The sequence below is a fragment of the Arachis hypogaea genome, chromosome 14 (genome assembly GCF_003086295.3).
Source record: "Arachis hypogaea cultivar Tifrunner chromosome 14, arahy.Tifrunner.gnm2.J5K5, whole genome shotgun sequence".
Lineage (NCBI taxonomy): Eukaryota > Viridiplantae > Streptophyta > Magnoliopsida > Fabales > Fabaceae > Arachis > Arachis hypogaea.
Genome location: NC_092049.1, coordinates 128,391,508 through 128,416,232, shown reverse-complemented (window position 1 = coordinate 128,416,232; position 24,725 = coordinate 128,391,508). Strand labels below are relative to the sequence as shown.

At 34.7% G+C, this 24,725-nt stretch overlaps 1 long non-coding RNA gene and 1 other non-coding gene across 2 annotated transcripts; one reads left to right on the top strand and one right to left on the bottom strand.

Annotated features, from left to right (window-relative positions):
* Positions 1–3,465: 3,465 nt before the first annotated feature.
* On the bottom strand, positions 3,466–6,357 carry LOC140178893 (uncharacterized). The gene is made up of 2 exons (XR_011871878.1): positions 6,216–6,357; positions 3,466–3,737 (listed from the first exon to the last, which is right to left on the bottom strand). It is a non-coding gene; the product is annotated as an uncharacterized lncRNA (long non-coding RNA).
* Positions 6,358–15,772: 9,415 nt separating this feature from the next.
* LOC112745932 (small nucleolar RNA R71) lies at positions 15,773–15,879 on the top strand. The gene has a single exon (XR_003173837.1). It is a non-coding gene; the product is annotated as a small nucleolar RNA R71 (small nucleolar RNA).
* The last annotated feature ends 8,846 nt before the right edge of the window (positions 15,880–24,725 follow it).

The window sequence follows — 24,725 nt, the reverse complement described above, 5'->3', positions numbered from 1 at the left end:
TATAGTAATTGAAACCCAAATTAAATCCAACACTAGATGTATATAGAAAATACTATTTGCTCATCAATTTCACAAATTATTTTCCATAAAATGCCCAAATCAAAATAATTAGAAATAATATAATTAAACCCCTTTATTTTTCCAAAGTAGCAGTATTAATATTTAAAATATTAATTATCTAGTCCAAATCATATAAAATCCTTATTATTTCACAACTATTGACTTTATAATTTGAATATAGGAAATAATCCAATAATTATAAAATTGGATAATAAATCATAACTTGTCTCAAATTAAATAAATCACAACTTGCCTTAATTATCTTTAATAAAATAATCTCTGGAATTAAGGCTATAAATAACTATATGATTTGAGACTTGATCATAATAAGACTTTTCAAAAGTTCTGGGTCTTACATCCTACCCACCTTATAAAAATTTTCGCCCTCGAAAATTGATGCAAAATGAAAGAAATTCCATAACAGTTCACCCTTGAACACATTTAAGGAAGAAGCAAAAATATCTCAAAATATAATCATATATACGATTTTCAAATACTTTGATTGTCATAAGCATACGGATGTAAAGGTAGGAGTGTGATTGCAAAACAAACGTTACAAGGTAGGCTCAATGCAAAAGATAACATGGGTCAATCATGTGATAGAAGGGCAAAGCATCAAAGGCTATAAAACATGATGGGGTTAAAACGACGTGCTTAGCATCTGCACACTAATCTCATATCAACCTCAAAGTTTCAACTTTCCAACTCCATCAAGCACTTTACAACCTCATAGCCAATCATAAGCCTAACACCCGCAAGCTCGTTTGCAAGGGACAAAACACCCACAATTCATCATAACGTTACACACCTACCGCTTCAACTTCCGTATACCCATATCACGTCTTAAAGAACTAACGCATCGCGTTACTATGTCTACAAGTCGCACGTGATATCAAAACAATTCTCGAGTCTACTCAGAAGGATACCAGATTCAGAAAGGAAAGACATATGCCAAGAGTAATACTCATAGATTTGGGAAAATGTATCCAATCCAGGTAAACAAAGACACTCAACCAATGAAGTTTGCTAGAAATAAATCGATTGACAACTTCGAAGATAACCCTTGTATCAAAGAAATCCAACAGGACCAATAAGAAGAAAATTCAGCGCATTGTTTTGAAGCAAACTCAAGCTGAGTCGAGGAAGCATGAGGTTTACAGAAGAGGATATTTCAAACCCAAGGCAAAGCTCACAGATCTCAAGAGCATGATTAAAAATACTTCCAAATACATTGTTCATAAAAGAATCGAAAACTTGCAGGAAAATCACCTCGCAGTCTAAAAAAAAAGTTGAGCAACAAACATTCTTCAAGAGAGTAGCAAAAGCATAAATGTGACTTTACTTCAATACAATTTCATGTTGAAGTAGATCATGTAGAGTTTTAAAAACAAAATGCACACAAGTTTGGCTAAGAGCTAAAATATTTCCTCAAATATTTCAGAAGGATAGTTAGGTGTAAGACCTAACCAAAAGCAGTTCATAAAAACTCGGAAGTAATCAAATGCTTGTTCAAAATTCTCAAAATTTCATATTCAAAAAAGCGTGTATAACATTTATAGCAAGGACGAAGGAGGAAGTTAAACTCTTTTCAGAAAAGAAACTCCGAAGTAAAAATTTGCTTACAATTTAGTAAAGGAATTAAGCGGTGCGTTACAAACGAACCGATTTCCACTAAACAAGGAAGCTTTCCAAAACCTCATTTAAAATAGCACATGCCAACTTCAAATTATCTTCGTCAAAATTGAAGAATGGTTTCAATCTCAATCAAACAACAGAAAATAAATTCCGTTTAGTAATCTTCCAAAGAGAATTCAAAACTTCTTTAAAAAGTTCAAAACAAGACTCCAAAAGGGTTCTTGAAATCACCATCTCAGAAGAATATTCAAGAAAATTAGCATTGTACTTAAAAGGAGTCAAGCCACACAAGAAGGAATCTTAAATCAAAGTAGTTCAAACAAGATCCAATAGGTATGAGACATCAAACAAGCTTTCAATTGATCCAAAAGAATACAAAAGTTATAGAAAAAGGCAACTTAATCATTAGTAGTTTCTCAAGAATAAATCTTTGACTAAAAACTCTGGTAGAGATAATGAGAGGATAAACGATGCACTATTTTGAAACGAATTAAACTGACCCACATAAGGATGAGATTCACAAGAGAGGACAAACCAAGATCAATGGTAATAATCACAAGATGTAAAAGATTAGTTAAAAACAGAATCACGTATGACATTCATATAGATGAAAAGCTTAAGGGAGAATTAGTCCACTCATAAGAAGAAAGTCAATGTAGTCCAACATTTTCAAAAGAACAATAATGGCATAAACCATGTAGTATGCTAAACCAAATTCCAGTAAAAAAAAAATTAGGTAAAATTTATCAAACGAACTCAACCGGGATAAAAGCGAAAAATCCTTTCTTTCCAGAATTTTGAAAAATACCCAAATACATAATCAATGAAGATGTGCACTGGAGCTATAGTAGAATTACTAGAAAGTCAATTTACTTTTAAGGTAAGTGCAGTTCTGTAAACCAGTAAAAGTACAGGCGAGGTATTAGAAACAAAGAGTTGTTAAACTGTATAAGAAATCTTCAAAGTTCCACGTATAGATAAGTGTATATCTAGTCAACAGCAATTTTTATAAAAATCTCAAAATTAGCTGTAATCATTGTCAAATAAGAGGAAAACTGAATCAACAAGTTCTCTAAGAATGAACTCGGAACCCGGAGTTAAAAGTCACGGCACATTAAGACAAGTTCAAGGCTACATCAAGGAACACGTGAATCAAGAAGAACTCAAACAGAGGAAGATAGATGCAACAAGGATTCCAAACAAGCAAATGCAATTAAGATCAAACAAGAATTCATATGAATAGAGGAATAAAGTTAAAAAATCAAACTACTTTTCAAAAGGATTAACAACCAAGAACTTCAAGTTAGGATACGAAAGAACAGGTCGACTCGAACAGAATTCAAGACACACAACTGAATAGCCTCGAGAAATAGTTTCTAGCGTTCCCAAAACCCGCGATTCGATTTACTCAAAACTCGTGTACCATCTATGATAACCCACTAGTGCTCTCATATACATAATTCACTAGTATTAAGCCGGCCAAACTTAATACCAAGAATTATGCAATGCAAAACTAACAGCGTTAATCAATAGATCGTCATGTGCATAAAGCTCTAATTCTCGTCATTCGACAAGACCTAATACATGACAAATGCTCAGAGTATGCAACTGAAACATAGTTAGTCCATTCCTCAGGCTCTACAAGAGGAACTGCTCTGATACCATAATGTAACATCCTAACTACCAAAGCTCACACTTCCGGCTGCGCGACTCTGATAGCTCGGACATTACAACGACACTTATAATATTTAATACTAAAATATGAGCCTGTTTGAAATTTTAAACCGCAGTACCGCTCCCAAAAATACTTTCGTTCGATAACGTACATCCATAAATACCATACAACTTACAACAACTCATACAGAGTACATCCATATATATATACATATACATATATAATATTACAAGTATTAACCAATACAATTCCTATCCCTCTTGCAGAATATATCAAGATAAAGGCGAGGGTACAAAAATATACTAAAGCAATACAAAGCATCTCAACAACAACTAAATAAACTCTTCGTAACTTCTGCGCCCATATCCTGAAAGGGGAAAAATGTAGGGGGGTGAGAACATCATCCTCGAAAGGGTTCTCAGTAGAGGGTTTTTGGGAATTACTATAATAGGATACATGAAGATAAACCGTACCAGTGATTAATAACCGTCTTATGCCTCCTTTCAAAAACAACAGTTTACAATAAAAATAAAGTCGGAAATATTTTCTAAAAGAGGAACCGTTCAATTCTCAAAACTCAAAAGCCTTTCAAAACGGTTTATTTATGTTGAACCAAAATAGCCTTTTGTATCTTTTTCCAAACCAGAAACACAAAAACCAAAACCAACCATCAGTCCATTTTAATTCAACCACGGCCCTAGGCCCAAACAATCCAACTAACAACCAATCACCACAATCCAACAGAGTCCCAGATGCAAACACAGATAGGAAGAGGCAAGCACAAACAAACAGTTATTGCAAGTAGAATAGTTAGCAATTAATCACATAGGCAAACCAAGTATAATATGCACACCCAAACAATGTCACATAAATGCATATGATGCATGCCTGTCCCTAGTGGCTGATGATATCATCTGTCGGTTATAGAGCCAACCCGACAAGTCCTGGTAGCTAACCATTGGACTGTCTCTCTGTCGTATCTCCCCAACTCGAGTTATACTTAATATAAACTTGATCATAATCATGATCCATATCCATCACCCTCATTGGTGAATATTTATAGGGGTGAGCTCGTCCGGGAATTTCACAGTGCCCGGCCACCCTGACGACATAGGGAAACTCAAATCTAAGATTGTGAGAGTGCAAATCACAATTATCAATATCTCAGCATATATGCTTTCATTCTCAGCCATGGATCAACATCCATCTCAGCCATCCGGCTCTCGATTCAATCCAGAACCAGCCAATATTCATATCATTCAAAATCATTCCGGCTCACGGTTCAATTCAGAACCAGCCAATATTCATAATCATACACAGCCATTCCGGCTCACAACAAAACAGCACTTCCACATTCAAAATCATTAAATTCATGAAATCGGCATTTAAGCCATAAATTATTTTCTCAATTCATTTCACTTTGAAATCAAGTTTTAACTCCTTTCAGTCTTGGCTTTAAAGATCTCATTTCTCAAATTATCTCAGGTTCATAAGCCACTTTTACTCAAGGAAAATTCCCTTTTTAAAACAAGCCACTCTCGACTTCCTCTTTCCAAAAATCCCAAAACCATGGAAAGTTAAAGATTCCTTTTGAAACATTCAAAATCACCCATCCAACAATGGGATTTTATAATAAAAGTTCCTTGGCAGAGTCTCAAGTCTTTAGGGGAGAATAGCACAACTCATTTCACCAAATTCATTTAAAATCATTAAAAATCTTGGCTTCCTAATTTGAGTAGTAAAATAGGATCTAAACCAATCCGAGTCATGTAATCAATTACTCTTTTCAAAACCATTTCCTTTACTTCAACAAAACCGGCTTCAACTCCATAATTAAATCTGAAGCGTTTCAAACTGCTAAGAGAATCATTTTTATTGTGTTAAACTAGAGTTCAAAGGGTACTCTGAATCTTATTTAAAACGTCAAAATAATGAGGTTCATCAATCGAAACCCAATTCCATTTAAAATCACGAAAACTCTTCCAATGGACACTCTTTATGTTTAATAGAGAAAAACATAAACCCGTTTTACCTTTTAAAACAGCCTCAAGGCGAAATTCTCTTTCGAATAACTTATACCCAAAGACATACTATTCTTCTTGGAAAAATAAGGAGAAATCATGATTCTCTTTTCAATAATTCTTTCAAAGCGTAGCTTCATCGCTTTCATAATTGTTCTAAGTAAAGATAATAAAAGAAGCCCTAAGTTCACAATCCTCCAAGTAAGTAGGAAAGGCATTAAACTCAAAATTTCCCAAGTAACATTTCAAATAAAGCCTCGGATTTTAAAGAATTTTCGGCAGCATCTCCCCTAAAACTTGGACTTTTGCCACCCGGTTCGGGTCCCAACTAAACCGTTTCTCAATCCTTTTCAACAGCTCAAAACCAGAAATCAATTCAAAGCAAGCAAAATCCAACAATCGCCTCAGTGGCTTATCTCAAGAAAACCATTTCAAAATCAACTCAATATCAATTGATTTAATTCGTTTCCAAAGCTTTAAAGAAACGGTTCAGTAACAAATCATTTGTCCAAGATCAAGTCAATTAAAGTAAACCAGGCTGAATTCAAAAGTGCATTCGACTTTTCACATCATCAAATGATTGACTCAAATCAAATCAATCCTCAACGGATTAAACTCAGATTTCAAATCTTTAAAGAATCACTTCAAAACATTACATTTCACAAAGCCGCACAACAATTCAACCAAACCAACATCCATAATCACTCGAGTCAATCAAATAACACATAAAGCAGATACAATCACTAAATACACAATATCTCACGACAGTATCCATATGTAATAATTCCAATACTTAAAACATAGTTTTTGGAAAGCGCCCCTACCTCAAAACGCAATTCCATAACCCAAACGCCTCATCAAGTCCTTTCCGCCTCAACCCGAACTGACGGCAACCAAAACCTCAGCTCCAAGCCACTTTCGCAACAGTCTCAACAACTCGAATCGCAACATACAACAACCGAAACTCAATCCTATAGCAATTAACGCCACAAACCTCAGCGTATGATAACAGAACGGTAACTAAAAGGCTTTCAAATCTAAACGCTTACCGAACCGAAAAAGGAACGGCAGAACCGAAGCAGTGGCGGTCTCCGAACCGGTTTGGCGGCAGCCCGGCAGCCACCTCAAGCGGCAGCGGCGACGAATTCCGATCACGATAACTGAAACCAACATGCAGTGACCATAATATTCTCGGAATTCAAAAGGATGGAGGCTAATGACAAGACCCTTACCGGCAGAATTTTCCGGCGACGGCAGCAAGGGCATTTTCCGGCCGCAAAGGCTTACCGGCGCAACTCAACACAGAACCACAAAGAGCGGTGACAACCTCCAACGACTCCGGTGAGTTCCCTCAACGACGGTGATGGCCGAAATTCCGACGGCGCTAACGGCGGCAGGAACAGCGCCGTTGGCTTCGCACAGCACGGATCAGCAGCGGTCCTTGTGCAGTGACACGCGCGACGGGAGGCACGGCCTCCCTCTCCCCGCAGCTCTCTCTCCCGTCTCGTGAACGTGTCCCTCTCGGGATTCAGTTGCTGCAACGCTTCCTCTTTGGCCGCGACTCATGGTGGCGATAGCAGCGCCGTTGGAAGACATGGAAGCAGTGGCGGCGACTAGGATGGCGCAACGAGCAGCGGCTCCGAGATCTCCAGCGACAGAATGGGGTGATGGGTGGCAGAACCGCGACCGGGCAGGGATGAACGGGGCAGCTTCGATGGCAGCGTCCTCGCGTGCGGCAGTCCGGCGGTCACGGCGGCAGTACCCAGCCGGCGGCGCTAAGCCCTTACCCCTCTCCTTCTCTCCTTCTGGATCAGTCTCCATTCCTGATTTCCCGTTTCTTTCTTTCATGCTTCTGTGTGTGTGGCATCGCTGAGAGGGTGAGAGGGAAACATGTAGGGGTGTGGCTGCTGGGTTTGGGGGAAGGGGATTTTTCGGCGGCTAGGTTAATAGGTTGGAGGGTGTGTGTGTAAATTAGGGTTAGGGGCAATATAGTAAGTTCACATAAAATTGAGAATAATATAGTAATTGAAACCCAAATTAAATCCAACACTAGATGTATATAGAAAATACTATTTGCTCATCAATTTCACAAATTATTTTTCATAAAATGCCCAAATCAAAATAATTAGAAATAATATAATTAAACCCCTTTATTTTTCCAAAGTAGCAGTATTAATATTTAAAATATTAATTATCTAGTCCAAATCATATAAAATCCTTATTATTTCACAACTATTGACTTTATAATTTGAATATAGGAAATAATCCAATAATTATAAAATTAGATAATAAATCATAACTTGTCTCAAATTAAATAAATCACAACTTGCCTTAATTATCTTTAATAAAATAATCTCTGGAATTAAGGCTATAAATAACTATATGATTTGAGACTTGATCATAATAAGACTTTTCAAAAGTTCTGGGTCTTACACTGATAAGAATGGAACGAATTCTATACGAATTATTATAAGAAGTGGCGAAAACACAAAATTCTATCCTTATACATCTTGTTGTCACCCATATTTATTTGAAAAATAAAAAATAATACTCTCGTGATAATTTTCAATTTGTATTTAACATTAATCATTTAATCTTACATTATTCTTGTTAAATAAATGTAATTAAAAAAGCAATTTTTTATCCAAATAAAACTAAAAGTTATCCTTAAGAAGAAAAGAAAAATCATCACTAAATCTAAACCAAAACTAAAAAAAAGACAAAATAAAAAGTAAATAAAATAATACCACTTATTTCAACATCAATTTTATTTCAATAGAAATTATTTATCAAAAGTAATGATGTTCTTGTAATCCATCATTCAAAATATTTACAACAAAAAATCAACATCGATCTAGTTTCCATGGAAACCATATATCTTAATTATTTGGTACATATCTAAAAGGTCCATTTTTATGTATTTTATAAATACATTGTTTGTAACTTTTCCAATCTCTATTTTAATCATATATATCAAACCAATGACACATACCTGACCATCGGAAGCTACAAAAGAAAAGTGTGCCACCAAATAAATTAAGCCTGAAATCAAACTCATATGTATCCATATACTTTACAAGCCTCGCTCCAAGATCATCATTTTTGAATTTGCAATGAACTATTAAGTCTTCATGCCCTCCCAAATAATTTTGGATGGTCACATGTATTTTTGGTGTTATGCCCACATGTATTTTTGGTGTTATTGCGCCGCTGCAAAATAATAATAGTTGAACCATATGAAGAAGAAGCCATGGCAAGAAAATGCTTCTAGCACAAAGATCCATTGATGTTTGGATAATTATATCACTCTCTCTGAAATCGTTGTGTATATATGTATATATATAATTGAAGTATTAACTACTAAGCAAAATCAAGATGAGTTAGTCTAGTGGTTAGCTTATTAGTCTGTTTAAGCAAGTGTTAGGTTCGAATCGCATTTAATAACCATTAATTATATTTACAGTTATAGTCTTTAATTTTTATTAAAATATATCTAATAAATAAATCAAAAGAATTAGATTTCACATAATTACAAAAACTATAAGATAATTAAAAAAATTATACACAATTAATATTTTTATAAAAGGAATCATAATTAATAAAAATATTCCACGTTTTATTTTTCATTCAAAAAAGAATCATAATTAATAAAAATATTCCACGCTTTATTCTACATCATTATTATAATTTATATCAATTTGATTTAGTAGTATTTTTTAATTTATTTTTTTTAATTTATTAAATCAAATTTATTATGTGTATTAATTAATTTGATTAATTTATTAGTCATTAAAATAATATATGAATAACATAGGCAATCGGAATATTTTCAACTAATAATTAAATCAAATCAAAGCAAATTATATATATTAAACTAAATTCAAATAATGTGAATTAAAGACTAAACTAAAATAAAATAATTTTTTACTTATTCAAATTGAGTTCAATAAATACAAATTACTTATTTACAAATTAATTTTGTTAGATAACATGGTCTTTGGTCTACTATATATAGATGGCCACACAAAATTATAAGAATTATCATTTTTATCGTTCTCGCTATTTCAACTATTCTTTTCTTCTTTTTTTTTTTATGTAGAATTTCTTTTATATATAAATATACTCAAAATGAAAAGGCATGAATGAGTGTGTCATTGATTATTTGTTTTGACGAATACTATAGCCTAAAAATATCTCAATTTAGGCATTCTACCACTGTCGATGGAAGTTAAACATGTAATAATCCAAGGTAGCACGTGTATTTTTTATAATATTGGATAGAAGAATATTTATTAAAATGAATATACTGATTCTAATGAATTTTATTTCTCAGTTGTTAGATTTTTATATCAGTCTCGTGAATTCTTTAAAGGCACAAAATAATAAAATACGTTGATTTTAATATCATTGAAGCTAAATTTAATTGTTCAAGTAAGAACCACTAATTATGTTAATAAAATAATTTTGTAATTAATAATGTGATTTACATTTTAATTTTTTCGAATAAATTCATTTTAAAATATAAGAATTAGACTAAATTACGCTAAAATTTTAAAGGTAATATAAAATTTCACAACAAAATTAACATTCATTAAGAAAATAAATTTATTTATGATTCTTTTTTAATTATAAATAATAACAAGACTTAGAGAGAAATATTAACGTTATCACTCTTATTAACTAAATCATAATATTAAGTTGTTAATAGTTTCATAAGTGAAAATTATTAAGTAATAGCGTAAAAATTAACAGCGAATAAGCAATAAAAATTCATAAAAAATCTATTATATATGATTAATTTTATGATTAAAATATGTCACGCATCATATTCTCATATATTATATTTATTATCTCTTCTATAATATAAAAATCAGGTTTTTACACTTACACAACTGGTGCGGGATTTACAACCCACAAACTATCCGACAAGTGCACCGGGTCATACCAAGTAATACCTTACGTGAATAAGGGTCGATTTTACGAGGATTGATGGATCAAGCAACAATGATTGATTGATTGGCTTAGTTAGGCAAGCACAAAAGGGTTTTGAGATATTCAAAATGTTTAAATTGAAAATATCAGAAGGCAGGCACGCAAGTAAATAAGTTGAAAATAAAATACTGGAGAAACTGTTAAGGCTTCAGAGTTATCTATTTTTTTGGATTAACTTTTCTTACTAACTATTTTAATCATGTTGAATTTAATTTATACCAAACTATATGTGATTAGACCCTAATTCCTTAGATCTTTCTAGTCTTCTCTAAAATTCATTAACTGCCAATTCCTTGGTCAATTAATTCCAATTAGAAGCTGCATGATTAAATTTCAGTTTATATGCCACAAAAACTCTAATTACCCAAAAATAAAAGGATTATATGTCACGTATCCCGTTAAATCCAGATAATTAAAATTTAGAAGAATATGTTTTCAAGTTGTTGTTCAAGTAAAGAGCTTTTTCAAGTTTTACAAGAACTCAAATAGAAAGAGGGTCATACTTCCGTTTCACCCGAATTCCTAAGATAGAGAGCGAAAACAATTCTTAAATTATAAATCCACACATGAATTAAAATAGAAAAAGCAATAAAATCAATCCATACAAATAGAAAGAGCTCCTAACCTTAACAATGGAGGATTAGTTACTCATGGTTCAGAGAAAAATAGGATTCTCCTAAAATGTACAGAGTTCTAATCTGATGGCATGATAAGTTAACTAATGGAATCCCTTTTTATAACTAATCCTAATAAATTTAAAATCTAATTATTCAAAATTAAAAATAATATCTTTATCTAAAAATAAGATTTGAATTTAAATCAGAATAATCAGCAGGTCTTCAGTTGATGGATGGAGACCACATGTTTTGTCCATTCTGCAGCTTCTAATCTGTGTTTTCTGGGCTGAAAACTGGGTCAAAATAGCCCAGAAATCGCCTCCAGCATTTTTTCTGCGTTTTCTGCACGTGCGCATGTCACGCGTACGCATCAATCACGCGTACGCGTCGATGGTCTTTTTCGCAAGTCACGCGAACGCGTCGGTCACACGCACACGTCGCTGAGCAAATCTTCAAATCACGCGTACGTGTCAGTCACGCGCATGCGTCGCCATGGAAAGCTCTAAATCACGTGTACGCGTCAGTCACGCGTACGCGTCGCTCCTCGCTGCCATATCCTTTGATTCTTGTGCTACAGAAACTCCATCAAATCCAGCTTAATGTTACGTAAAATAAACAAAATTGCAAAAAACTCAAAGTAGCATCCATATTGGCTAAAAGATAATTAATTCTTTATTAAACTCAACAAATTAGATGCAAATTCACTAGAAAAAGATAGAAAAGATGCTCACGCATCACAACACCAAACTTGAATTGTTGCTTGTCCTCAAGCAACCAAAATTAATATAAGCTTAGGTTGTGAATTTGCATGAGAATGAGAGTTCGATTAAGCCCATGTCTCTTCTTATAGTGGGGTTTACAACTGCAATCCTGAATAGTTTTGGCATCTCACTCTCCTTTGAATCAGAAGAATGCTACTGTCATTCAGAATTAGAATCCGGATAATATTATGAATTCTCTGATCTTTTGTAACTTAAATTAATCCTTGAACACAGCAATTTTTTTCTGGTGCTTTGCACCTTGAGCCTAGCCGTGACTTTAAATATTTTGTCTCAAGTTTTACTTGACACAGAAACACCACAAGCACTTAACTGGGGAACTCTCCTTAAGTTCTAAATAATTTTTTTTAAGTTTTTTTTATCCCCAGACAGTGGTGCTCAAAGCCTTTGGCGTACCCTGCAATTGATCTCGACTCTATATATTTTGTCTCAAGGATTACTTGACACAAGAACACCACAAGAGCCTTGGACCTTACTTTTATTTTTCTTTTGCTTCAAGGATTAAACTTTCATTAATTTCAGAGAAATCATAATAATTCTCTAAATTCCTGTTCCTTGTACATCAACATTCTTTGATTCAAATTTAAATATGCACTATTCATGTCATGCATTCAGAATTACAATTAATACCACCACATTTAAGTAAATAAGACTACTCTTAAAATTAACTCAATTTCTCATGCAATACATCACTTCTGTATTTTTTATTTGAATTCAAGCTCAGTGAGCAATACATGAGACATCTTTTCAGAATTAAAGCAATTAAGAGAAAACTAAACTAGTCCTAGGATTCTAACTAATAAAGGATCATGCAACAAATAAAGCAAAAATAGCAGAAAACCGGAACATAATATAGAAAAATAGGGGAGGAATAAAAATGAAAGGAACTCAACCACCTTAGTTATCCTAGCGGTCGTTTTATTCTTCAGGTTGTGCTCCTCAGTGAAGATGATTTGCCTCCCTTTTGGTGCCATAGGAATAAACAGAAAACCCTTAAGCGAAGCGTCAACACCAAACTTAAAGGTTTGCTTGTCCTCAAGCAAAGAAGAACTGAAAATAAAAAGAGACAAGTAGTATGAGGAAAGAAATATAAAAGGATAAAAGAACAAGAGAGAATTAGGATTGGGAGAGAGAAAGAAAACTAAAACTGGGCGGCGAACTAGTGTAGTTGTGCTGCGCGGGCGACGCGTATGTGTACAGCACGCGTACGCGTGGGTCGCGAATTTTTCATAATGACACGTAAGCGTCAGGCACGCGTCCGCGTGCCCTGAGTTTTGTGCGATTCGCGCAAAGCCAGCCGCGCACAGTGCAACTCTTTGTTCGCGTGGCATTGGGATCCAGATTTTCTTACGACGCGTGCGCGTCATTCACGCGCACGCATGGATTGCCATTATCACGAATGACACGCACGCGTGGGGTACGCGTACGCGTGAACAGATTTTGTGCTTCTAGCACACTTCCAGCCCCAAGCCAGCACAACTCTCTGCCCAACACATATTTACGTCAAAATTCAAGGTCACGCGTACGCGTCAGTGACGCGTACGCGTGGAGTGCCAAAATCACGAATGACGCGCATGCGTGGGGTACGCGTTTGCGTGGGCTTCTTTGTGTGAAATGCATTATTCTAGTGCCACTCCTGCGCCACTCTCTGTTCTTTTTTATTTTTTTTCACGCACACTCATCTGACATGTACGCGTCAGCGACGCTTGCGCGTCGTGTGCCTTTTTTTTCGCCTGAGGTGTTCGGTTCATGTGATAAAATAGTTGCATGATCAGTAAAACAGTAAAAATTTAATAAAACTTAAATAAGTAAGAAAACTACTACTACGAAAAATAACTAACGATACGAATTTATCGGGTTGCCTCCCGACAAGCGCTTCTTTAACGTCACTAGCTTGACGGTCAACTCCTCTAAGGAGGAGGATCATAGGGGCTCAGCTCTTCACCCCTTACTTTGAACTTCTTTCTTGTGTCTCTATAAATTAGCTTAATATGCCCCAGAGAGAGAATTCTATTTACTGTATAAATCCATACTGGATTCTTAGTCAACACCACCTTCATTCTTGGGGAGAAACCTTCAGTGGGGATCTTTTTATTTCTTCATCTCTTGGATATTTTCTTCTTTTTGGGAACCTCCTCCTTGGTGGATGATGCATTTCCAATACCAAACTTAGGTTTGATGTCAGGAGGAATTTTACTGATTGTCACCAAAGGATGTTTGAGTTGCAGACTCTGCTATGCATCATAAGGGGGTTCTTGAAGATTTGGATCAATAAGCTCAGCCTGCATGCACCTCTCTTCTTCACCTGTTGAATGTATATCTTTGAAGACATGAAAGACCAGTTGCTCATTATGCACTCTAAGCACTAATTCACCCACTTCTACATCAATCAGAGCTCTTCCAGTGGTTAGGAATGGTCTTCCTAGAATTATAGAGGCATTCTCATCCTCCCCTGTATCAAGAATTACAAAATCTACTGGGAGGAAGAACTTACCCACTTTGACCAAAATATTTTCCACTAATTCGTATGCAGGCTTCATAGATTTGTCTGCCATCTGTAATGCTATCTTTGTGGGTTGTGCCTCTTGGATCTGCAGCTTCTTCATCACAGACATGGGCATTAAATTGATGCTTGCTCCCAGATCACATAACGCTTTCTCAAAGGTTGTGCTCCCAATGGTGCATGGAATTTGAAAGCTCCCTGGATCTGGCATCTTCTTTGGTAAGTTATTCTGAATGATGGCACTGCATTCTTTAGTCAGGACCACTGTCTCATCTCCCTTTAAAGGCTTCTTCTTTGACAACAGCTCCTTCATGAACTTGGCATAGAGAGGTATTTGTTCCAAAACCTCAGCAAAAGGAATATTTATTTGCAACTTTTTGAAGACTTCTAAGAACTTTGAAAACTATTTGTCCTTGGTCTCCTTTTTAAGTCTCTGAGGATATGGCATTTTAGGCTTGTACTCAGGAGCCTTTAGCAAAGTAGGATAAGTGTCAAGAGAGTTTGGAAATGGGTTGTCCGCACGCTTTGGAGAGGCGTGCTCCAATTCTCCCTTCTTCTCCTCTAGAGCTTCCTTTTCAACTAGCTCTTCATTGGCCTTGGTCTCAGAGCCAGCTACTTTACCACTTCTTAATTGAATAACCTTGCAATCTTCTCTTGGGTTCACCACTGTATCACCTTGAAATGTACTTGCAGACCTCTCAAGTATTTGCTTGCTCAATTGGCCCACTAGCACCTCTAAATTTCCAATGGAGGCTCTGGTTTCCTGCATAACTTGTTCTTCCGTACTTGCCACTTGTCCACTTATCAAGGTGATAGCCTTGCATTCCTCTCTTGGATTTGGAATTGTGTTACCAGAAAGGCTATTAGTGGTCCTCTAATCAATTTCAGTGACTTTTGTGGCTAATTGACCCATTTGAATCTCCAGGTTCTTGATGGACGCTCTGGTTTCCTGTCTAAAACCTGTCAATATTGCTTCTAAATCATTGTTCTACTGAACACCGCCCTGAGAACTATTGTTGAAGTTCTGAGGTCTCTGAGGTTGGTCCCTCCATCCAAAATCTGGGTGATTTCTCTATCCCTGGTTGTATGTCTTAGAATATGGATCATTATTGGGATTCCTAGGACCACTCCCCATGTAATTGACCTGTTTAGAAGAGGGTTGAGCATAATCATAATTATCATTTTGCACAAAATTACCTGCCATGTCATAGGAGGTCTCTTGGGGTGGATTTTGAGTGTTGATAGCTGAGACTTGTATGTCACCCATCTGTTGAGTAAGTAGATTTATCTACTGAGACATAAGCTTGTTCTGAGCAAGAAGAGTATTAACAGCTTCTACTTCTAACACACCTCTCTTTTGAGAGGTCTCAGAGTTCACAGGATTCCTGTTAGATGAGTATAAGTATTGATTGCTAGCAACCAATTCAATAAGCTCAATAGTCTCCTTTGGTGTCTTCTTCTTGTGCAAAGAACCTCCTGCAGAATTGGAGAACATGTCCAGAGGGCATTGCCTAGTTAGTAGCTTGTATCTCTCCCAAGCTTCATAAAGAGTTTCACCATCCTTCTGCTTGAAGGTCTGAACCTCCACCCTAAGCTTAGTCAGCTTCTTTGGTGGGAAAAAATTAGTGAGAAACTCAGTAACCACCTTGTTCCAAGTATCCAAACTCTCCTTGGGTTGAGAATCTAGCCATAGCTTTGCTCCATCCCTCAGAATAAAGGGGAAGAGCATGAGTTTGTACACCTCTGGGTTCACTCCATTTGTCTTCACAGTATCACATATTTGCAGAAAATTAGAAATAAATTGATTTGGGTCTTCATGGGGGAAGACCGTAATACTGGCAGTTTTGTTGTACCAGGGTGACTAATTGTGGCTTCAACTCAAAGTTGTTCGCAGCTATAGGAGGCACCACAATGCTTTTTCCATACAGATCTGCTGTAGGAGCGGAGAAAGAGACAAGTACTCTCCTTTGTTGTTCATTCTCATTCGGGTTTGCCACATTGCCATTATCAGCATTGTTAGGATCCATAGTGGATTTTACTGACTTGTAAAGTCTTGCTTGTTGCAAACGTCGCTTAAAAGTTCTTTCAGGTTCAGGATCAAAGTCTAAGAGATGTTCTTTGTCTCTGTTCCTGCGCATAAACAAACAAAAAATAAGAAAAGATGGGAATCTCTACGTCAGGGTGCAGAGAATTTCCAGTGAGGTAACCTATGTAAAGAAGTAAAAATACTAAATAAAATAAATAAAAATAAAAGAAAAAATAAAAATAGAAAAAACAAAAGTTAACAATTCTAAGATAAAACTAAAATGCCTAATCTAAGCAATCAAACAACTAATAGTTGTTAATCACTATCAATCTCCGACAACGGCGCCAAAAACTTGGTGCGGGATTTACAACCCACAAACTATCTGGCAAGTGCACCGAGTCGTACCAAGTAATACCTTACGTGAGTAAGAGTCGATCCCACGAGGATTGATGGATCAAGCAACAATGATTGATTGATTGGCTTAGTTAGGCAAGCAGAAAAGGGTTTTGAGATATTCAAAAGGTTTAAATTGAAAATATCAGAAGGCAGGCACGCAAGTAAATAAGTTGAAAATAAAATACTGGAGAAACCGTTAAGGCTTCAGAGTTATCTATTTTCTGGATTAACTTTTCTTACTAACTATTTTAATCATGTAGGATTTAATTTATGGCAAACTATATGTGATTAGACCCTAATTCCTTAGACCTTTCTAGTCTCCTCTAAAATTTATTAACTGTCAATTCCTTGGTCAATTAATTCCAATTAGAAGCTGCATGATCAAATTTCAGTTTATATGCCACAAAAACTCTAATTATCCAAAAATAAAAGGATTATATGTCACGTATCCCGTTAAATCCAGATAATTAAAATTTAGGAGAATATGTTTTCAAGCTGCTGTTCAAGTAAAGAGCTTTTCCAAGTTTTACAAGAACTCAAATAGAAAGAGGGTCATACTTCTGTTTCACCCGAGTTCATAAGATAGAGAGCAAAAACAATTCTTAAATTATAAATCCACACATGAATTAAAATAAAAAAAGCAATAAAATCAATCCATACAAATAGAAAGAGCTCCTAACCTTAACAATGGAGGATTAGTTGCTCATGGTTCAGAGAAAAATAGGATTCTCCTAAAATGTACAGAGTTCCAATCTGATGGCATGATAAGTTAACTAATGGAATCCCTTTTTATAACTAATCCTAATAAATTTAAAATCTAATTATTCAAAATTAAAAATAATATCTTTTCCTAAAAATAAGATCTGAATTTAAATCTGAATAATCAGCAGGTCTTCAGTTGATGGGTGGGGACCACATATTTTGTCCATTCTGCAGCTTCTAATATGTGTTTTCTGGGCTGAAAACTGGGTCAAAATAGCCCAAAAATTGCCCCATCGTTTTTTTCTGCGTTTTCTACACGTGGCGCATGTAACGCGTACGCGTCGATGGTCTTTTTCGCAAGTCACGCGGACGCGTCGGTCACGCGCACGCGTCGCTGAGCAAATCTTCAAATCACGCGTACACGTCAGTCACACGCACGCGTCGCCATGGAAAGCTCTAAATCACGCGTAAGCGTACACGTCACTCCTCGCTGCCATCTCCTTTGATTCTTGTGCTGCAGAAACTCCATCAAATCCAGCCGAATGTTACCTAAAATAAACAAAATTGCAAAAGACTCAAAGTAGCATCCATATTGGCTAAAAGATAATTAATTCTTTATTAAACTCAACAAATTAGATGCAAATTCACTAGGAAAAGATAGGAAAGATGCTCACCCATCAACAACTAGAAAATTGCTTAATACAGATAGATTTACAGACAGATTTGGTCTTTATTACCATCGAATTTTTGGTTATCGGAAGATTTTGTCCTTCTGTAAAAGTCTCGTCAGTAATTTACTGACAGATTTTTACCAGTTATCAATAGATTTTTTTTGGTAAATTCTCCTTTCCATTTCCCTGGAACATCAAACTTTCCGACAGATTTTTCGTCGGTAATTAGAGACAGATTTTTTGATAGATTTTTCGTCGATAATTAGAGACAGATTTTTCGACAAATTTTTTGTCGGTAATTGAAACCTTGGAAAACCATTCCAAACTCTGAATACAGACAGAAAATCCATCTACAATTCCATCAATAAGGTAAAATAATTTTTTTTAGATTTTTCTATTGCAAAATAAACCTGTTTTTATATAAAATAAATATAAATTTAATAAATACAAATTTTTATCTAATTTGTATTTGAATATTTATAATATTTCAAAAAATAAATAAACTCATCGTATTATCAAACTAAAAGAAAAGTATTATAAACAAGCAAGCCAATATAATTCAAAACATAAACAAAGTGTATTGATACATCAACTATAATTCTCAGTATATTGTTCAACCACACTAAAACTATCAGCTATAGTCTTCAGTGTCATCTTCATCCTCATCATCATCATAGCCCTTATCCTAAGAGATTGAGGGTGGCGACGGTGGCGGTGGTAGTGGAACAGAACTGGAACTACTTGACGCTCTAACCTTCTCGTAATAGCTAACATAAGCCTCATTTCATCTCTTCTGTTTCAACTTTTCTTTCTTGGCCTTTCCAACTGCTCGTTCTAACTTTTCTAACTTTTTTTGAATCTTATCCAAAAGAGTCAACCATGTATCTAACAACTTAATAATACGCTCATCTGTTTGTTGAGTAACATGCTGAAAAAGTTCTTCATTGAGATTATGAATCTGCTCTCGCAAATCAGGAGTAGAATTTTAATTTTTAGATGCTCTTTGAGATACAGAATTGGCAAACGTGATTCCTAAATTGATAGAACTAGAAAAAAATGCCCCTTTTCGTAAACTTGATTCTTCTTTTATCCACCACACACTTTCTCCCAAATCAAGTCTTCATCAATTGGTGGTAACTCTATTCTCTGTGCTTGAGTTTTGGCATGTTGGGCCTGAACTTCTGCCAATATTTTTATAAATTTCTCCTGTTGCACAATAATTATATCAATTATATAAATCAAGTTTCAAACAATATAGTACACTATTTCACAATAATATGGTACTTATGACTTGATGATTTCAATCTAAAAATATTTATGAATGAGAGGTAAAGTGATTAAACTAAATAAACTATTATGTCTACCAAAAAATTATTCAAATATTCCTATTATCATTTTAGATTTAGTACAATACAGCATGAGATAAACTATAAACATATATATTTCTATGCATATATCAAATACAACTTATTGAAAAAAAATTGCATCAAATTCAGAAGAAGATAGGTTTTATTATGGGATACGAAATCAATTACTTTCTCTCTCTTTGATGCCAATCTCTCCACTCATTTAATTAATATTTTTTTACCACTTCCTTTTCCTCTTCTTGCTCCCTACTCTCAAATTAATCCACAAATTAAACTATTAATTTAACAACTCATGTTACTCATCTTTCACTTAATACACCCTAAATTAATTAAGCATTATTAATTTAACAACTCATGTATACATACATGCACATAAATATTCAAGTGGCAACAGATTCTTCTATGAGGATCCATAATCATTAGTTTATAATAAGTTTATAATAGGTTGTTCCTACTTGACTTGATTTGATAGATAGATATTATTAATAATCAGTTGATAAAGATGGGAATATTGAGATCAGCAGGGATGTAGTAGGGTGATAGATGTCTAAAAATCTCTTCAGAATCCAGGGTAACATATATACATTATATAACATTTTAATTAATTAATGATTTAATATTTATGCTATATTTCACATGAGTGTCTTGAGAACGTTTGTCTATCCATTTAGACTTATTACTTTTAAGTATGTGAGTTTTCTTAAAGATTTTTTCGTGAGTTGGTGTACGGCCCAACTGCATCTTCTATTTTACATAAAACACAAAATAAAAAAAAATTACATAAATAGATGTCTATTAAATAAAATCTAAAGCCAATTAAATTATGTTACCATCCTCTCTAATTAATCCCGTCTGATTAATCCCTATGTCGTCAATCTCTCCATGTTCTGTCCAAATCTAATAATTTGGCATAAATCTCTTTTCCCATAAATGCATCTTAATAATGTTCAGCTCTTTATAGTTTGTGCATCTACACTTAACATATGGACATCTATACTTTTCTTCTAACTTCACAACATCTAACTTACTAATCTGATATATTAATTATTTACATTTTTGACAGGGCTAATAGATATTACATCAAATATTAGTATTTACGTACTAATATAATATCTATTATCGATTATAAAGATTATAATTATTTTTTATCTTAATTTTTGGTAACTAAAATTTAAATGATTAAAATTATTAAATGCTGAATATTTTACACCGAATCAATTTTATTTTATGTTATTGAAATTAAAAAAAAAGGATAAGTTATTAATCAATTCTAAATTTAAATTTAAATTTAAATTTGAGTAAGAAAATAAAAAATATTTTGAATTTTATCTCACTAAGCAGAATTAATTTTAAGATAAGAAATTACTTTGTATATCATATTGTAGGATAGTGTGGTCATTTGTTATTCTTCAATGACAAATATTGTCAAATAAAATAGAATAAAAAATTAGAAAAAAATGTATTTATCAGTTCAAAAAATACTAATTTATTTTACAATAGAATAAATTATATATTAAATAACAAAAGTTGTTATTGATTTCACTTTACACTAATTAATACTCTACGATGGTGTTTCGGTACACCATGTTATCAAAAAATATTAATCAATCTAATAAATTTTATAATGACATAAGTCTATAAGTTTAAAAATTTAAAAATTATGTCGTAAAATATGAAGTTTTAAGTTTTAACAAGGAACAATGTTGATTATATTGTTTTGACTTCAAGAATAAATATGATACTAATAAATAAAATTGTCTCAAGTAAATTTCAACAAAGACAAAAGTTCATAAGTATTGCTATTAACAATGAAAAATTAATCTATTTTAAAGACAAATACATTTTTTTCTACAGATTTCTTAATTCGGCAGGCCAAAGACTAATCCACCACATATTTATGCTCTATTTATTAAGGGTTTACTGTCAACCAATGAATTGTTACATGTAAAATCCAGTTAATTAATGACTAATTAACTCATAAATTAAAATATATTCTAAAAATGAGAAAATAAGGTTTTTATGGTTTAATGTGGTAGAGAAATTGAAAACAAGAATTTCGACACCAATTTTAAAGAAATCGGTCCAAGATTGGGCCGAACGAGACAAACCGGACCAACCAAATCCAAGTTGGGTCCAAGGCCCAGCCAACCCTCATTAATGATGAGATTTCAGCACTCTCTTTCCCTTAAACAACACACACGCGCTGAGAAGAGAAGGGAAAACATGAAACCCTTGCTCTCAATTAACTCAATCTTCCATTGTTGATATCTTTTGATCCGGAGCTCCGATTGACGCACCGTTTGCGGTCACGCGACTGCGACGTCAAGCTCTACAAAATCCACACAAGCAATCTTGAGTTAAATCACAGTTTTATCTTCGAATTCTAGCCCTTGATTTTCGAGTTTTTTGGGCAAATATGTTAAAATTTGTGGGCTCCTTGTGTTATAGGGTCAAATTAACTTGAAGGAAAGGCTTGTTCTTGTTCCCTTAATCCTTGGGTAAGGTAAGAAAACTCAAACCCTAGTAAAAATATTGAATTTAAGGTTTTGGGTATTGAGTTATGGTGTTTTGGTGTGATATTGTGGCTTAGGCATTAAATATATGTATATTGGAGCTTAATTAGTGGTTTTGGAAAGCTTTAGTGTGGAACCCCAACCTTGGAAATCTATTGGTGGAGTTTGGAAACCTTGGAAGTTGAATTTGAGAGTGTTCCAGGTGGAAAGGGAATTGGCCAAGGTATGGTTTCGATTTTCTGTATTTAAAATATAATGTGTTGTGAAAACTTAGGCTAGAGATCCTAGGATAGGAGTTAAATTATTAATATTGTTGATGGATTGAAATAAATTGTGTTGTTGTGTATGAATTTAGTGTATTGTGGAATGTTAATGTAGTTGTTGAATAAACCAGATTGAGATGAGTATTTGAGTAGTGGTTGGATGATTGTGAATTATGATAATTATTGGTACAATATGTGAAAGTTGTATGTGATATGGGTTAATATGCTTGATGAATGATAATGGTGAGACTCTTGTTGATGAACATGAGTTGAATGGGTGAGGTTGATATATGTAAGTACATATATGGTGATTGATAAATTTTGAATGTTTGATTGGTTAAATGTGGAAGAATTTGTGGGTTGTTGATTAAATGAGAATTGGAAATGGTTGATGTTGGAGCGGTTGAGTTTTGAATGGTTTTATATGAGAATTGGAAGTGTATGTTTTGAAATGTGGGAGTTTATGAGTTTTGGTAAAAAAGAAATTTTGATGAGCTTCAATGGATCATATCTTGAGCTATTGTTTTTGGACTTTGATGATTTTTATATCAAAAGAAAAAGGATTTCATAAGATTTAAAATGGTTTAATATTAGTTGAAATCTGAATTTTGTGGAAGGAGATATGATCATTTGAAGTTTGGGTAAAAAATCTGAATTCTGCAAATTCTGCAAAGTTGGTAATTTCTAGGTTGTGTGCGCACGCACAACCCGTGGAATTATGGAGCCTGTGCGCATGCACAGCCTTGTGCGTACGCACATGCGGAAATGGGGCTGCTGCTGGGAGCGCTAGCACGCTCTGTGCGCGCACATGGCCAAGGAAGCCTTGCAAGTTGTGCGTACACACACGTTGAGGATTTTACTTTCTGTGCGTACGCACAACTTGTGCGCATGCACACTTTCTGAAAACACTTCTGGGCGTGCGCACGCACACCCCTGTGCGTACGCACGCTACCCAGTCCTCTTTTAAAGCTTTTGTTTTCAAGCTCTTCACGTTCCCAACAAGCTTGTAACCTTCCAAAATGTTATTTCATGCTTATAAACCCCCAATTTCATCCTTTAAATCTAAAATTGATATAGGATGCCTAGTGAATGAGAGTAAGCTAGGGGAAAGGGTAACTTGTGGACGAAGAAAGGGGGTATTATGATGAGTTATGACTAATGTTGAGAATTATTATAGTTGTTGAGAATGGTCAGTATTGTTGATGATTAATAATTGTTAATGAGAATGTTATTGGTGAAGGAATGAGGAGAATTATCTGTTAGAATGGTATATGTATATGCGTATGATTGAATGAGATAAAGGTGCCAGGTTTGTGATTTAGAAGTGTAGAGATGTTGAGAATGTATGGAAAAAGAATTAATAAATTAGCAATTATGAAGCAATTGGGATAATAAGGAAAATGAACTTAGATTGATTGTGATGTGCCCCCGGATAAAAGGTGAGAACGCCGGGTAAGAGGCAGTGGTGTTATCCACTTGCTCCAGGTATGATTTGAGAACGAATGAATGAATGAATGAATGGTAATGATAATGAAAGTGTTTCTGTATGTGACTCCAGGTAAGATGCAGTGGTGTTATCCACTTGCTCCGGATGAGGCTGCAGGTAAGACGCAAGGGCTGTGTTTTGTTGCCGCTTGCTCCGGGCCGAAAATATAACACTGCCTAGGTAAGAGGCAGGGTGAAGTTGTCTCCTGCTCCGAGTACGCGGGTAAGATGCAAGGGTTGCGGCGTTGTCCCACTTGCTCAATGTTTGGTGTTCTGTCCAATGATTAGCTACCAAGATATGTCGGGTTGGCTTTACAACCGACAGATGAGACTCATCAGCCACTAGGACAGGCATGCATAATATGCATTATATGTGAATTGTCTGGATTGCCTAATTGATTGCATCATTACTTGCTAATTTTCTTAATTGTATTATCTGCTTCGTACTTGTGCATTCCTTGCTTGATTTACTTGTGCTTGCATCTCTGTTACGGTTGGTGGTTGGGAGGTTTACAGGATTTGGAAAGGGGATGTTTAGTTAGTCTGAAGATCTTTAAGTTACTTTCCTATTTAAATTTCTTATGGTTTAGCATGTTTATGCGCTTTGATTATAATATGGAAGTTCTAGGATTGCCTTCGGCTTTATCAATTAGATATTTGGGCACTGTTACCATGCTGAGAACCTCCGGTTCTCACCCATGCAGATTTTGTGATTTTCAGATGCAGGACGTGAGGCTCCTCGCTGAGGCATGCTGGAGGCTTCTATTTTGGCGAAGATCCTTAGCTCTTGGGATTTTATTTTGGTTATTTGTATTTGTCAGATACTTATTATCTCCACCTATTATATATATATATGCTGTATTTTCTCCTCTTAGAGGTTATTTTGGAGAAACAGGATTTGTACATTATCTTTTGGGGTTGTCTTTTGGGAAATTCCTTTATATATGTATGTATACTTATATGCTTGGACTTCGCAAACCGAGTCTTGAGTCTTGATATATGTATTTTGGCACTCTTCTG